Genomic DNA, 17,766 nt, shown 5'->3' with positions numbered 1-17,766 from the left:
ACTTAAATGAGAATCCGAAAGCCTATTTCTAGATTTGGTACAAAAAATTCCAGCAATGGAAAAAACTCATTCAGTTTCAGTCGAAGTTGAGAATATTTTACGATACTTCGTGTATTTGATTTATTATTTCCCTTCGTGCAGTCTTGAAAATTTTGTATATTTCCAAGATTTTTTAAATCCAATTCCCGGGATTCGAGATAAGAATTCCCGGGATACGGGACAGCAAAAATTTCGTGAATTCCCGGGAATTTTTGTCCCGGGCCGACCCGGGTCAGAAACCCTAATATGCACGTTTGAAGATGATTGATAAAATGTTTTCGTACACTCTGACAGATTTAATAATTGTTTCCTATCATCTAAATAAATATCGTATCATCATAAATAAAAGGGTTAAAAAATTATTGACAGTATGCTTCTTGATGATAGGTTGTTGTTGCCTTAAAAAAACGTTATCGATGTTGTTAATTCACTAAAAGGCGTTAAAAGGAAATTTCCGGAAAAGTTGTCGTCGTTAAAGGTGGACTCTAGATCCTTTGTGGCGGAAAGGCCGAAAGGGGACTGAAAAAGTAATTCTGGTACCAAAACGATTATCAACGAAGTTAAGTACCGTAAAGAAACCATATAACCCGGTCCCCAAGTCCTCGATAAAGCTAAAGATGGCAATTGCGGTCGCCCTTTCTTTCCAAGTAAATGGCATACTTTTTTGACACTCATTAAATTCTTTGTTTTACGATGATAAGAGTATGTGTCGTGACGCATATATGAAAATATACGAATACATGCAAGTATACATACCTATGTACAATAAATCCACATTCGATATTATAATACTGACGATAGCAGTAAAATTATAGTGACTTCGAATGAACAGATAGCATGAACATCATACAATAAAGCGTACACATTAAAGCATTATAATAAAAATCAAATAAAAAAGAAATCGGAATAAACGTAAAGGAAGCGAGATGGAAAGCTGATGCGAAATGAAAAAAAAAAGTTCACAAGAAATCCAGATTTTATTTGACAAGAAGAGAAAGCCTTATGAGATAAATTGAAATTAAAAATACTTCCCGTAAATACCTTAAAGAGAAAATTCAATTTCATATCACCAGCCAGATTAACATACGTGCCCTTCTTATATTTACATACATAAATTCACATGAAATAGTATATTAAATGTATTTTATTGTACATATTTATAGGGCAAAAAATACTATTGATTAAAAAAACACAACATTAAAAGAAACGGCAAAAATAATAAAAACACAAAAGTAATAAAAAATACTATAAATATTATAGGAATAATCTTCAAAATAAAATAATGAAATATCGTTACTACTTTTGATTTACGAATTCTAACCAAAACCTTGTCAGCTCTAAGTTACCTATGTATACATAAATAATACAAATATAAATTTCCAGTTACTATATGTTCAGTAGTATGCTAAAAATCATCAAGTAAAAATAAAAAAATATCGTATTGTTTCAATTATGTACATACATATATATATGTACATCCTGTTATGCAGATCCCACCACAATGATTGGAATGACAATAGACCCGATGTGTTTTCAAAATTTTCCAAATGTACACGAATTTATCATTGAACCCAATAAAATTGCCACCACGCCAACATTCAAAAACTGTTGAATCCCATTAAAATACTTGAAGAGTATTTTTGAATACAACGATGGAGGTAAAATCACAAAGGACAAATTAAAAATCCAGCTCAACGAGCATTCTAAAAACGCAGAATAACGTGTGATGTTCCATAATTGCCGAAGGCGGGCACACGGGCGCGTCATAGGCCATGCACCTGCGACACGAGAAATAAATGCAACCGCTGCGCTGTACCGCGCTGCCTCAATGAGTTGAGAGATTTTAGCGTCGCACATAACCGCGGAAACGATCTCGTTCGGTCGTGAAAGATATTAATGAATCGTATAATTTTTAATTTGCATTCTGAGGTCGAGGGTTCGATGCGTAATTTCTCATTTATGGCGGCGATACCGTTTTGATAATATAATGCCGGAGCATTTAGATTTTGAACTGTATGACTGTACATATACATACATATGTATATTCAGACGATTGGGACGTTGGTGACGGGCGGCAGACACGTTAATCCGGGTGGGCTTTATCGGCCAGCCATCGCCAACCAAATCCCCATCGAATGAAAAATTAAAAATCTTACTGTACTACCTATTCTAATCGATCATTTTTATCACATGCATTATTAATCGAACAAAAACAAATTATCACACATTATCAGTTTGATTAACTTAAAATATTATTATTTATACTAGCGTCTGATATTTAACCGGATAGCGTTTGTTTTTTTATTATTTTATTAGCCAGCAATATGGCTCAGTGATTGCGTTTATGTTTAACACCGAGAGATTACTGGGTTCGATCCCGTGCTAATCTTGCTGCTGGTTAGACTTGGTTAGCTAATACTGCTGGTTAGACTTGGATACTTGTGACTCCAAGTCGATCGTTTCTTATCAAATTTTGACAATTTATCTGATTTTCATTATTGAAACTGTTCCTCGAATTGGCAAAAATCATCCTACCCGCTGTCGCAAATATCTGAATTTGATTTATGTACAATATGTAAAAATGTATATACAAGTAATACGATTAATTAATTGTTAATTTCGTGTTCTTCAGCCTCTCAAAGCACAGTGATTTATGTAATAAAAATGCTGCAATGTTTGTAATTAATTGTCTAGGAAGGCCCACTGGGGTCTACCAGCCAGACTTTCCTTATATCTATGTAAAAAATAAAATAAAATAAGAAAAATTCGGATGTGACCAACCCATGACTTTATCTATGAATATGAGTAATATAAGAAAGTCACAAAACAAAATTCGATATTGAACCGTACAGACACATTCACACATTCGGCCAGCTTTATGAAATACTAATAGCTATAAGAACATTTTTGATACAATTTGAGCGCAAATGTATGGAAACTTGCACAAGACAAAAATTCTACATCCGGTTGTCAGATTTTGTTATTTTTTTTTGTATTACTTAAAATCACTATCACTATACACAATAAATATCAAGAAGATTAAAATAATTTAGAAGGTCAAAATAAAATAATGAAATATTGTTTTAAAAAAATACTATTTCCGGTTTACGAATTCTGACCAAAATCTTATCAGCTCTAAATTAGTACATAAAGAATACAAATATAAATTTTCGTAGAGTAGTGGCGACAACATTTTTTGACCTTTCTAAGAGGAAAAAATCCCACTTTCGGTTTATAAAATTTAATCATTTTTTTTTATATTTTCATCACATTAATACAAGAATTACACTTGAATTTTTTCTTGAATATCACACATGTTTAAGGGGTCGAAGAAAATAGCGGAAGAAAAATCGAACAAAAGTAAACTGCCACTTCCGGTTGACGGATGCTTACCAAATTTTATACATAACTTGGTATTAAGCTTAAATTGATAGATATGAAATTTCAGTTCAATAAACTAAAAGGTTTCTGAGAAAAATATAAAAAACCTCGATATAAAATTTATAATTTATATTACATGTTAAAATTTTTAGTTCGATTTATTTGGCGGTTTTTGAGATAATTGAATTCAAAAACTTAAAAAGGGGGACACCTATAAGGGGAAGTACCATTTCCGGTCAATTTAAAAATTTAAAAAAAAATTACGTCGTGTCGATAAGAATTTCAGTAACCGATTCTAAGTTTCAGTTCAATAGGACTAACAGTGTTATAAAAAATCCCCAAAATACACAAACACTCGCACAGCACACACACACAGCCACACAAACACACACAGCCAGACGCACATTTTTTCTAGATCATGAAAACGTGATCAGTAATCGATTCTGAGTTCGAATCAGTCAAAATCTCGAGTTCGAATTTTCGCATGAACACAAAACTTCTTCTATTGTTAGTACGATATGTATGTATGTATTTATGTTCTTTCTGTCTATATTCTTCTAAATAACATTGCAGCGACTCGTGATATTTAAATTCCATTTAGACTCGTGATATTTAAATTTTATATATGTACAACTAGTTGTTTTACCCGGCTTCGCTCAGTATTTGTAATATAAACATCGTAAACATGGCGAATATAATGGTAAATATTCATTTGTTTTTTTTTATCAAATTTATTTGAATCGAAAAAAATATAATATTCAGAAACCAATTGAATTGTCGTCAAAGAAACTTTGTTTTGTTTACAAAGTTCCCAACCAAAGATACTTACATACATACAAAGTCTCTTTCGAAATTATATATTAAATGTATAAAACCCACCCACACTTCACGGAAAAGATGCGCTCGCTAAGTAAGGATGTATAATGATCGTTGCTTTTGCGCACCTTTTCCGAGAATTGGAAAAGCGGGAAAATAATTCAATAATAAATATCAACAATTCCTTGAGACGTCGCTTTATACATTTTTAAGTATGTTTATGTATACGTTGCAGTTGAAGTGTATCTTCCAGTAGTAATATATTTCGACTAATTGAAATATATTCCATCTAACCTGTTATCAACTATCGTTATATTTGAAGTGTATTTTCAGTTGTCATATGGCGAATTACATTCCAACTTGTTAAAATATATTAAAACTGAAAATAAACTTCACCTATAGCGGTAGCTCGTACCAGGTTAATTGAAAAGGTTAAGTTTTTGTGAAAACGTCACTAGACTAGTAAATTGAGTTGGAATTAACGTGAAAAATCATCAGACAACAGATTTACAAATGCATACACATAAAATATATAAATGTAACAAAATAACATCTGAGCCCAATTATAGATCTTTAAATAGGAAACAAATGAAAAAGGAAAGAATAAAATAAAAACATGACTAAATATAACAGTGCATAACTAAACATAAAGAGATATAATATTGTATAAAGATTATATACTAGAAAATATAGAAATGAAGCAATCAATCAAGACTCTCCTAATGGTAGTCCTGAATTGATGCAAGGAAATACCGAATAGATCAACGTCATTAAGCTCCCCGTTAAACATACGATAAACATGCTGTAGACAATATTATGGAATTGGTTTTGAAATGATTAAGTGAAAAGAGTGCAACTTGTCTACCTAACTGGGATCCTGAAACCAACTTTACTTAGTAAATCGGGACAATCAAGGAAACCATTGAGGAGCTTAAAAAGGAATGTAGCATCAGTGAGTCGTTACATGACAAAAAGATTGTTAAAGGATAGGAGTTTTAAAATATCGGAAACATTAGTATGGGCGTAGATAGGAAAACGGTAGCGCAAGGATTTGATCAATTTTAGTTGGACTATTTCAATACAATTAATATAAGATATATAAAAAGGTGACCAGATAATTGAGGCAAATTTTAGGTAAGACCTTACACGGGATAAATAAAGTAATTTAAGTACATGAGGATCATTAAAGGGTTTAGTTGAGCGGAGTAGGGTAGTAATCGAGTTTATTATTAATTAACAAAATAACATATTACACCAAGATCCTTAATAGAAGAGGATGTATTTAGAATTGAATGGTTTAAATGGTAATGATAAGTGATAATAGATTTATTTCTGGTAAAATTTAAGAATTTTCTGGATTTAGAAAATTTTTTGAACACGTTCTAAGAGTTTGCGCAATACGATACTTATTACCATAATTCGTAATACCTAAGAAATATTAACGCATTATTGAATTCTAAAGCATTATTAAAAACATCAGAACTGGCGCACATTGTTGAAAGTGTGTTTGCGTTTGTAGAGCTATATAATTGACTAGACTTTTATTCGAATATGAATAGCCTAAAACGCCAGTTGGAATATATTACATATAAAAATACACATCGACTGTAACATTTGTACTTAAATATTCCGAATTTCGGCCGAAATTCAAAATTTAAACCAACCCTCAAAACATACGCATGTATGATCAATATTTATAGAAGTACATATATGTATTGCTCCTTAGTTTCAATATATTTATGTACATATTACAAGTATATACGATGTATATACGATGAATTGGAAATGATTGTCAATTAGAAATTGTTATTAAACAATTAGCAGATTTAACCGATCCGTTGGATGTAAATATATAAATAAAATCACAGCATTTCATTATCAAGGTTGGCGATTCGTTCTAGGGGGAGGAATGGGAGGAAGTCGTTGTAGGACGCCACGGGCGGCGTCGTAATTAAGGTCCATTAGTGAAAATGCTTAGAAGGAACTGCTTCTGCAACACCCTCGTCCACCCACCCTCTCGCCACACGACACCTACTGTATTCGAATTCTAACCGAAAAAAAAATCGCTAAAAATTAACAAACTTTACGACCGTGATAAATCGAAACGGTGAATTTACAGTCATCACTTGCATACATACACCTTAGTAGTCTAAAAACCGACATAATTACAAACTGACAACGACCAAAACAAAAGGAAACACGATTTACAAAGTGAACATTAGTGGAAGAGTCAAAACTGCAAGTGAGAGTGCTCTTGTGTGCTTTGTAAGCAGCTTAAACTCCCCGCATGAATAAATTCATAAATTCAAAGCTAGCTTTACACAGCTTGCATTAAAATTAATTACTAAATAACAAATTAATACTGTTCATAGGGCGCTTACTTACTAATTGGTAACATTGTACATTAATTAAAAATGTTAGTCGACTATGAAAATTATTCTAACATAATATATATGTGTGTGTATATAATTAAATACAACAACGTTGAAAAAAAATGGATAACGGAGCGTTGAGTTTTTTAAGGATTTTGAATTTTCCACGTCGAGTATTTTCCTAGGCGAAAAGAATGGTAGGTATTAAAAATATTTTTAAAATATGTTTCCTCTGCACGGCTTCTCAGGACACATTAAGCTCCATCGCCGGTTAATTACACTTAGCCTTAGGCGTCGCGAGATCACGGTTTCTTTGAACTGACATTCTTATCCATTTTCTTTTTATTTTAAATGCTCGTCCCGAATAAAAAAAGAATATATATATATGTACATATATATATATATATATATATATATATATATATATATATATATATATATATATATATATATATATATATATATATATTAATACAACCAAAACCACTAACGCAAAGTGAAAATGTTCACGCTGTATTACCAGAGAAGTGGAAGCGACTAATTAAAAACGATTTTCAGAGAAATGGCAAGACATATATAATACATAATATATATATATATATATATATATATATATATATATATATATATATATATATATATATATATATATATATATATATATATATAAATATATATATATATATATATACATATATATATATATATATATATATATATATATATATATATATATATATATATATATATATCCATAAAAAATATAAATATATTATTCGGACAGTCATGTACATAAATAAAATGAAAAATACGGGTAGCATATTTTCAGCTGAGGAATGAACAGAAAAGGTCATGGTATTCGTACATCACGGTGACATATCTTCATATCACCGCCAGTGTGCCCGCTGCGAGTTTGTATTGGACCCCACGATATGTCTCGACATGATGACAGCGAAATAAATATTGGACGAGGCAATCTACTTCATCTTGAAGGTCTAGCCGGTAAGGGAAGAAGCCAAACTCAATCTTTATATACCCGACCGGTGAGGAGCACACTCACATATTCCGCGAGACGGTAAAAATTCAACATGGCTAAGGCAATTGAATATTGTTTCAACTTGTCTTTTTCGTGTTTATGTATACGACAATCCTCTTTTGAACGAGAAGGGAAGGGATCGATTTTTCCTATAGAATACGCGTGTCCAGGAATTGTGAATAAATAAAGGACGAGGGATATTTTGAATCCACTAAGACTTTCAGCGTTCGTGATCGACGGGGGGGCATCGCGCCACGGGAGTCCGATGGCGGATCACTGTCGCCGTCCAGGGGCTCGGCTCAACCCCTATACAGAATCACCCTTATACAAAATTCCCCAACAAGGGATTCAGTAATGATAATTTCAAATAAATATCAACTAAAATCATTATTCGACTCATATACTCGTAATAAATATAGAAAAAGTTTAGCTTCGGTAATAAATACCGCAAAAGATAGATATGTACATACATACATATGTACATTAGGGTACATTGAAAACAGCGAATTTCGAAATTTGGAAACACCTTAGTTGGAAAAGATGTTCTGTATCATGGGGTTTCTAGAAAAATTCAAGAAAAATTACACTGACCAACAAAAAATCACGTTTTTGAGTTACCAGAGCGGAGACTAGCCAATCTTTACTAAGTTTGGCCCACTGAATTCGAATATGATATTGATTTTTGTTGGTGGGTGATCGTTTACGAGATATGAGCGTTTAAAAAAATCCGCGATTTTTAGTTTTTTAAAATTTTAGTTTACAGACTTTTAAAAATCGCTAGACAAGTAATTAGAAGTATTTTAAAGCAATAAAATATAACAATTAATAGGAAAAATATCTGACTATTGATTCCAATACTCACTTTGAGCGTAACAATCCTAAATTTTGAGTTAAAGACCGCAAAAGCCAAAAAACTGTAAAAATCGCGGATTTTTTTAAACGCTCATATCTCGTAAACGATCACCCACCAACAAAAATCAATATCATATTCGAATTCAGTGGGCCAAACTTAGTAAAGATTGGCTAGTCTCCGCTCTGGTATTTTTTTTTTTGTTGCTCAGTGTTATTTGCACTTCTGCCGCCGGCCCCGTGTCGGAAATAGTACTTGTTCTATCACGCTTTCTTATTCAATTGATATAAAAGACGATAGAAAAAAGCTACTTTTCAAATCAAAGAAATTTCACTCGAAAGTATGCTCTCCAATAGACATCATAGTACATTCATGTGCATACATACATTCATGTGCATACATACATTCATATATATTTACAATCTAATTATATAAAAACATAATACGTACGTAATATTTATATGAAATAAACATATCAACAAATATATACATTACACATACATATGTATGTTACACATACGTATGGACGTTTGAAAATTTTAAGACATTTCCTCCATAAGCAAAAGCGACACGTGACGCGGAATCGCGAAAGAGAAATCCATGTTCTGTTTTTTTACGAGCAATTCCACATTATGGGCAAAAGAGCAGAATGATTTAAATAAAATGGCCGTAAATTCTAATAACATAACGCTGTGCGGCAGGGGTAGCCAGCATTTTCTTCGAAGCTCGCTGCGGCTATGAGCAATTGAAACAAGGCTGAAAACGGCTCAAATTCAGAGAAAATTTACATCCATGCTGTACAAAATCGAATACCGAGTAAATTCTAGACAAATCAATAATAATTTACCCTCATAAGTCATAACTAATATATCGCATGAAAAACAAATTGTTTAACTTTATTTAAATGCATTCAAATCTTTAATAAATTATTCAATATTCAACAAATATATTGTGTGAACTATTATTATCACTTAAATTTTTTACTTGCACTTTCAAATGGTTGAATCAAACGATTTTTTTTTTTTGTACCGGCCGGCAACTTTATATTTCCAATAAAGTACTTTTGTATCCATAACCTTCCTTTTTAACTGTCAAACTGAACGTTTTACTCGAGGTTGGCATCAGATTCGAAGGCAGATTGGTAGCAGAGGCTTGTGGGAACGACCGTAGGCATGGGTTGATGGTTGATGGTGATGGGTGATGTGTAGCTGGATGTAGGATGACCATCAGGATGGTAGGTGTGTGATGTCGTACATAACTTCGTCACCAGTCGTCAACGTCGTCATCTCACTCGCGCCCCCATGTTTCTGATACGTTCAGCGGTAGTTGTGGTTGCGATTGACAACAACGTGGTGGAAAGAATCAGATATCATTTCAGATATCTTGGATGCTATCCGAGTGAAAGTAACTAGGAAATTCGATGTGTCTTGGACATATGATGTGGAACCATTAATACGATCTCCTACACCTAGTAATCCAGGGAAAAATCGTAGGCCAACGCAGTCGGGGTAGGTGGAAAACATATTGGTTAAAGAATCTCGGCAGTGGTACGGCATCAGCACCCGAGCACTATTCCGAGCAGCCATAGACAGAGTACGGATTGGAAGTCTAGTTGCCAACGTTCTGGGAAGACAGGGCACATGAAGAAGAAGAAGTAGTTGTGCTATTATTTCGCCCTCGAGTCGAGGGTCGGAAAGGAAATTATACCGCTTGGACCTCTAGATTCCTCGGCGAGGCTGTGATGAGGGGCTGAGGGGTTTGCCACGAACATTGAGGGCGCAATCACACAGCGGTGAATGTGGCACGTGGTTTTTTTTTTTTAGATACGTTTAAACATGCGAAAAAAATTATGCGTGTCATTCAGTGCCGTACCGTCATTCATGGGACGCCCGGCATGCCCCGCCCCACAAAGATCCTTTGGACCTTTTTCGGACAAATTGTATGATTGTATTTATTTTTGTTATAACGGTTGCTTTGATAACGGTGTATCCCATATTTGATGTTAGAGACCACCCACGACGAGGAGCCATACACGCAGTGTGCCATTCATCGCTGTATGTTTTCTCCCTCAGGACGAAAAGAGAGCTTTAAAAAATGGACGAATATACTACCGAGTATCGAGTTTTTAAGCTCTCGATAATAGAGTATTTCGAAAATTACTCGAGTAATACTCATAAACCAAAAATTTGGAAATATTTCAAAAACAAAAATAAATTTAATAACGTTTTGCTTGCAGCTAGAGTCTCCAATTACTTGACATAATCTCCAATTAGTCGATACTCGAGTATCGAGTAGTAAAATCTTAAAATACTCGATTACTCGAGTATATTATTTCTGTTTATGATTAATTTCAAAATTTTTGATTTGCGAGTATTACTCGAGTAATTTTCGAAATACTCGATTATAGAGAGCTTAAAATTCTTGTAAGAATGGACGTATTCTCGAGTGTCGAGTACTCGACTGCTCGAATTGGAGACTCTAGACTTCCAACGCTGGATATACCCTCGATCATCGAAATTCAATGATCGTAATGAACTCCTTTACGAAATCCACTCGTAAGCAGTGTTAAGTTGATACACTACAGAATGGGAGGGTTTGCGATTCAAGTGCTCATCATGAATGAAGATGATTAATGGGGAACATAAGATGTTTTTGGTCCAAAAACCGACGGTTTGCAGCTAGTGTTAGAGCGTGGGCGCCTCTGTGTCGCGGTGGGCGGCGCCAGGGCGGTCGGGCGCGCCCTTACTGGTAAAAAACCCGAGACGGCAACAAGTGGCGCCGCCATCACAACACGCATTGGTCCCGCTCGCCCAACCCAACCACCCACACCACCCACTAACCACCCACCGGCAACTTAAGCGCTAATGGGCCGAGACACCCGTACAAATCGAGATGGTACCTCCAAAATGATCGGATACCTCCGACTAGCGACACTGTTTATAGCTATAAATTTAACTTTCGCTGCAAAATAATAATCTGAAAATGAAAGCATTCGTCTTCGACAATATGTATAATATAATATAATAATTGTGTGCAAACGTGATCGCTGAAACGGAAGCAAAATCAAATATCGAATACATCACGAGAATACGTACAAATAATTCAATAGGATGAACGGCGCCGATCTCTGATATTTCCTTATTGCAAAACGTTTTAGAAATACAATTCCGTGATTCCGCTCCAGAGCCTCCTCTTCTTTACAGTGAAGGGGGAGGGGCATATGAAAAGTTTATCAATCTGCTAGCAGGCGAGCGAAAGCAGGGAGCCACGGGAAACCATCGATTTACAGACCAACAAATATACAAAAACGTAATCTCATTCCCGAGTGTAGAGAAAATAAGGCTTCCAATCCGCTAGGGTTACACACAAAGCCTTTCATATTAAAATCAATTATTTTATCTAAAATTCGTTCAGTGCGGGCACATTATCCATTTTGTAAAAACAATACGTTCGTAAAATCATAAAATATTAAAATACAAACAATAAATCAACATGCAAAGTCAAAACAAAACATAATAAATTGAATTTAATAAAATCACAAAAAAATTTAAATCGCGAATGTAACGTAATATAATAATAACATAGTGCGTTTTGGCTAGCCCTGTTCAAATCGAAGTCAGACTCTTCAAAATGCGATACGGTTGAAGATGTACTCCACCACTCTACAATAAAACGTTATTGTTTCGTAAATATGTTTGCAAAGACCGCAACGGATACTTATTGATACCACTTCCACTCGATAGGTTTCCATACTGACGTAAGTATTTTCGTTCGTTCGAGTAAATAAACGAAAACTCTTTCCCGGCCATCTTCCTAACTGCCGTACGTGTGTATCGGATAGGGCAAACCACTGTTTATTTTATGTGTCCTGTAAGAGTATTAACTTCGCAGCCAGCGGGTGAGTACGTATTTATTAGCAGCGAAGGAACTATTAAAAGGAGAATCGGAAGTGGTAGTCCGGAAAAATCTCAGCGCGTCTACCAACATATAAGTATGTAACTACACAGATACATCTTTAGAAACATAGTTGAATACTGAACACTGTTATCAGTACATTTTCTATTTATGTTTTTACTTATTACAAATTATAAAATGGTTGTAAGTTTTTCAAATAAAGTAATAAAAAACCCATACGAAAAAAAAAATGGTCAGGTCCCACGTATTTGCACACAATATACGGGGTACAATTGAAAATGCGGAGGAAATATTGATAGCGTATTTTTATTCACATCACAGTCTGCCATAATATAGCGTAATGAATTCATAATACAGGGGATTGTTTGTGTTGGGGGTACGCTGAAAAAAGGGGGAGGGGAACGAGACACGATAAGGGTCTCTTGCGAAAGATAACGTAGAATGTGTATTTTAGGGGAAATCTTTCAGCCGTTAAGGAAAACGTAACGGATCTTTCACATCGGATACAAGAGGTGAGCGCACGGTCCGCTTCCTTAACGTATCAACTGTCGGCAAACAACAAAATACCTCAAAATTCGTATTACATAAATTGAGCTTAAAATATACCATAGGTTCCGAATTTATAATATTTTCACACACAAAAACTAAGCAGATTTATAATGAATAACGAGAGAAATTCAATAATCGTATTCATACATTTTGAAAATAGTACATTTTGTAAACTACACAAATAAAATAATATTAAAATGCCAAATATTATATACTATGAATAGACAGGACAAAAAGTCTACCTTGAAAAGAATTAGGCCAGTCGCCACACGTGTCAAAATAATTATAAAATTATAAACGGATGCGAATTTCAAAGTAATTTCCATTGTCTACAAATGTACATGTAAAATGGATAATCTTAGTTATCGTCTCAGAAGAATATATCTAATTCTCTAAAGTTCAATGGATCAAATTATTTAAAAAAAGTCAACCTTTGAATCATCCGAAAATTTCACTAATATTAATGAAAAAAAGCAATTAAATTTAATAACTGTATTTGTTTTGACAGAGGCGACATTTGGTTATTAAATATAATCACCAATTTTATTTAATTATCACTATAAATTAAAAGTATTTACTTTTTCTATTCTATTCCATCGACTATTTACTTGTTGTATTCTATCAACTATTGAAAGATAACAAAAACTTAGTTGTTTTCAACTCTAGGCGCATTTTTCGAAAATAAATATATGTTTAAATACTATAAATCTAAACTGACACAAAAGGTTTAGCCCTGCGGTCTATTATTTGTATTCTTCTTTAGAAATTTGGATAAAATTTAATTTGTTTTTTTTTTACAATTTCTGGTACAACGAGCGAGTAACATACATCAAATATGTGATCCGTTATTCAATACAACAATAATTTTTCACCTAAAGGGTGTCAAACTTAATCTTGCAAAGCACCAATTTTTCTTTCAAAGTTTATCAACGGGCCAAGCTTCAATTAAACAATTCTTCTTCTAATGCCGAATCCATATTCGGACGTAGGCGACTACCATGGGCAGACATCCATGACCTGATGTTCCGGGGCCAAGAGAGCTTCTTTCTCCCAAGCCACCGTTTGCCATCTATTTTCCCCTCTATGATTGTTTGTAGAGGGCAATATTTGGGACAAAATATTCCAACGCTAATTTAATTTAAAACAAAAAAACGACTTAAAGATACATCAAAATTAAAATGGCATTAAATTGCAACACTCAAGAAACAACGCCTTATTTTGAAGATCCAGACACTTCAACTTCATTATTTCATTGATGTTTGACGTAAGAACTACTATATGTAAACATGTATGAATGCCAGGAGGGCGGAACTTGCCCGCAGGCCTATCTTTGACATGCTTTTTTCAGGGTATGTACATATATTGCTACTTGCCAGTGAGCTGCGCCTTGGCTAACATTACAATACAAATTATGACCATACAAATAAGAAACATGCATATTATAAATCACATATATGTGTAAGGTACATATCGATAGCTTGGTTCACAGATATTGTATGTCCATTTTTGAATTTGTATCGAATTTTAAGTTTGCAAATTCTGGAATAGTTCAGGTTTTTCCATTACTTAAAATTCGATACAAATTCAAAAATGGACAAACAAGATCCGTGCACCACGCCATCGATATGTTTATGACAAGATAATGCACATCCGACCTCTAACAACAACATATTTCAAATGTACTGATGCAGCAAGTGGATTTCAACGAAACATTACTACCAGTGCATAGAAGGGATTGATACCACACTATATGGAGTGTTCTTGGAGGTATATGATGCTATGAATTGTCCTAATTAAGTGAGCGTCGGCGTCGTGTTGCGGGTTCTAGTAGCAAGTCCGGCGCCTCCCGGTGATTATACAGTAAACCGAAACCGACCAGTGCAAGATGACCCACTCGTTGATTATCAAACCCTGTTCACACGTGGCAGGCCAACGAGCTCCACGCAAGGACGAAGAAGGGCACATGTTCCGGGTCGAAAACGGTATCAACAACCCGAGGAACAATGGTGATATTTACGCACGGGTACACGACGTCGACGCCCACAAACGAATCGACGAAAGCGTAAAAATTACCTGCGGATCAATATTGTGTACAATCAAATCGTCTTCGAAACAATAATATATCCAATTATCGAGCGACATTTGCGTATCTGATTTCAACGCACTAATTGGCAATTTTGAGATTGATTTCGCCGACGGCTCGAGGGGATATGTAAAACATTCTCGCGACGTGTGCGAAGAGAAAAACATTCGCGGATGTGAGAACGTTGGCGTACATAATTGATATCGAACTTTGTGTTTATATGCATGAAAACGTTAAAAATTATACGCAAAATTACGATTATTAAGAGCGGGTAAACAACTTACATGTGTATGCTTCGATTCAACAATGCTTATCCTTTTTATTGTTTATTTTCGATAATTACGACAGTACGTAAACACCGTATTTTGTAGGTATGTACATATGTGCATCTAGCGTTACTTGAAAAATTACTCTCATTATATTATATTATATAACCTCACCCTAGCTGACGTCAAAAATAAAACAATAAATTAAATTTCAAACACAAAATCAAGAGCAAGCAATTTTTTTAACATGATTTTTATATACTACATACCTATGTTACATAAGTTTGTATAATGAAACACGAAAAAATTGATCGCGTTAAAAATCGAATTCAATTGAAACGTGACTACGTATTGAGACCTTAAACATGCTCTCAATTAAAATTTAGTACTGACATAGTAGTACCAAGTAATAATACAGAATCATATTTATAATTGAAATCTCGATAAAAATATTATTTATATGAAGTGTGGCGTTATTCTGATATTCACGCACTCGCAAGCAAATAAACTCTTGCACCGGTAAATACGATCGTAATTATTAGCGCGACGAACTGGAAAACAGCATTTACGTCTTTCAAAGGATATCTAGTTAACGCTTCAAAAAATAATCAGTAAGATTGATATTTAATCAAATTAAGAATGGTAGACTGCGGGTTCAGACACATGTAGATATCTCGAAACAATCATTTCGATTCCTCACACATCTAATTATAATATATTCATATAAATCCCATAAGCCTTCCCAAATACCCTGTTCACATATGCAAGACGATATATTTTAAATAAAAAAGTCAAAGATGAAAAAATAATCAACAATACATAATTTGGTTTCTTACGCGGTATACTTTGATAGACGACACTTTACTTAATCTATTTACGAAGTTTCAATACACTATGTAATTTATACATAAATGCACTGCAAAATGTAAAGTTTTTTAATTGGATCTACTTATGATCCAATTGGTTATCTGAATAATCATTTCATTAATTCGACAAATGCGCAACATTAGCATAGCTTTCATCATTTTACTACATAATTTACCTACATGTAATTTTCCAATTGAACTATATAATTGAAAAAAATCACGTTTGAACAGTACATAGTATTCAATATACAGATTATAAAGTCTATTTTTATAACCAACTATTTTTTAATTCAAGTTCATCCTGTAATTACCGTCACAATTCAACTATTATTTTTATAGTTTTTTTTTCAAATTACCTCTATATTTTATTTTTTATTTATATATATTTTAGCTATCAAGCTAATTTAAAAATACATCTTAATTATTATACTTAACTCTAAAATTTATAATTAACTTATATGTACTGTCCCTCACAGAGGTGTCTCTTCGCACCTCGCAGGAATGCATCCATGTTTTTAGCAGACCTGATGCACTCAGGGAGGGCATATATGTATTATAAAATAGTCATCGAATCTTTATAGGCATAAAAACTAACCATACATGCAACTGATAAAACTAAAATTAACGTTATTTATTTTAATTTGAATAGATAACGACAAATGAATAACGAAACTTACTGACTATATGTGTCGTCCATTTTTAATGGAGACCACGAAAATTAATTATGGAAAAAAGACATATTAGTCCGATACAATTCTTCGAACTGAGCAATTCCGCATTTGTTTTGTATACCTCCTGAGCGTCGGTTCGTCTGGCGTGAGCGAAGCAATGGCTTCGCCAATGGTGTCGGATGGCCTGTGACGCGGCGACGTAATGATACCACACATTTATTATGAGGAAGCTGCGCGATGGGGATCCTCTTACAGGCCGCCATCATGGCCGCAACACGATCCATGGGGATGTAGCGTTTGGCTTAACAAACCACACAACCAATCAACCCATATATTATACGTCAATGTGCGAAGAGTAAGCAGGCTCACCTCGATCGAATTTAAAAAGTACACACGCAATCAACAAAGGCGGTGAACCCTTTTAATCGTTCGCGTCAAAGCCGATTTTAAAATGGAGAAGAGCTCAAAAATATCAGTTATCGATTTGTGGGCGTCGTTCCATGGTGGAAAAATAAATTTGCTGTTCAAACACGATGCCCGACCGCCACGTCACGCATAGACCGGGAAAACTGATTGAGTCGAAAGCGCAATAATTAATTTAGTCCCATCAAACGGGGGTCGAATTACACCATGACTACAAAATTCAAAATGGAAAAGGTGAAGGGAGAGGAAAGGCCGCCAGACCGAAGTGGTCTCGTGTCCTTTTTTATCATTGGCTCTTTTAACCTCGATTTAAAAGCGACCAAAACAACTGATCGAAGAGAAAAAACGAAATGCTAATAAAAACGAGTCATTTTTGAATTTGTTAACAAACGATAATGAAGGGACTTGTACATTATGTATTTATACTACATACATGTGTATGCATAGAGAGGAAAAAGTACAAAATATGTAAATCATAAATAAATATTGAACGTTTCGC

General features: G+C 34.1%; 1 protein-coding gene and 1 long non-coding RNA gene across 2 annotated transcripts in view; both read right to left on the bottom strand.

The window, feature by feature from the left end:
- Positions 1-17,766, bottom strand: part of LOC143915728 (membralin) — a 104,146-nt gene that overhangs the window by 25,591 nt on the left and 60,789 nt on the right. The window lies entirely within an intron of this gene.
- LOC143915672 (uncharacterized) lies at positions 9,520-11,298 on the bottom strand. The gene is made up of 2 exons (XR_013260923.1): positions 10,892-11,298; positions 9,520-10,653 (listed from the first exon to the last, which is right to left on the bottom strand). It is a non-coding gene; the product is annotated as an uncharacterized LOC143915672 (long non-coding RNA).

This window comes from Arctopsyche grandis, chromosome 8 (assembly GCF_051622035.1).
Source record: "Arctopsyche grandis isolate Sample6627 chromosome 8, ASM5162203v2, whole genome shotgun sequence".
In the NCBI taxonomy this organism is placed as follows: Eukaryota; Metazoa; Arthropoda; class Insecta; order Trichoptera; family Hydropsychidae; genus Arctopsyche; species Arctopsyche grandis.
Note: the sequence above shows the minus strand (reverse complement) of the source record. Positions and strands in the feature narration are given on the sequence as shown.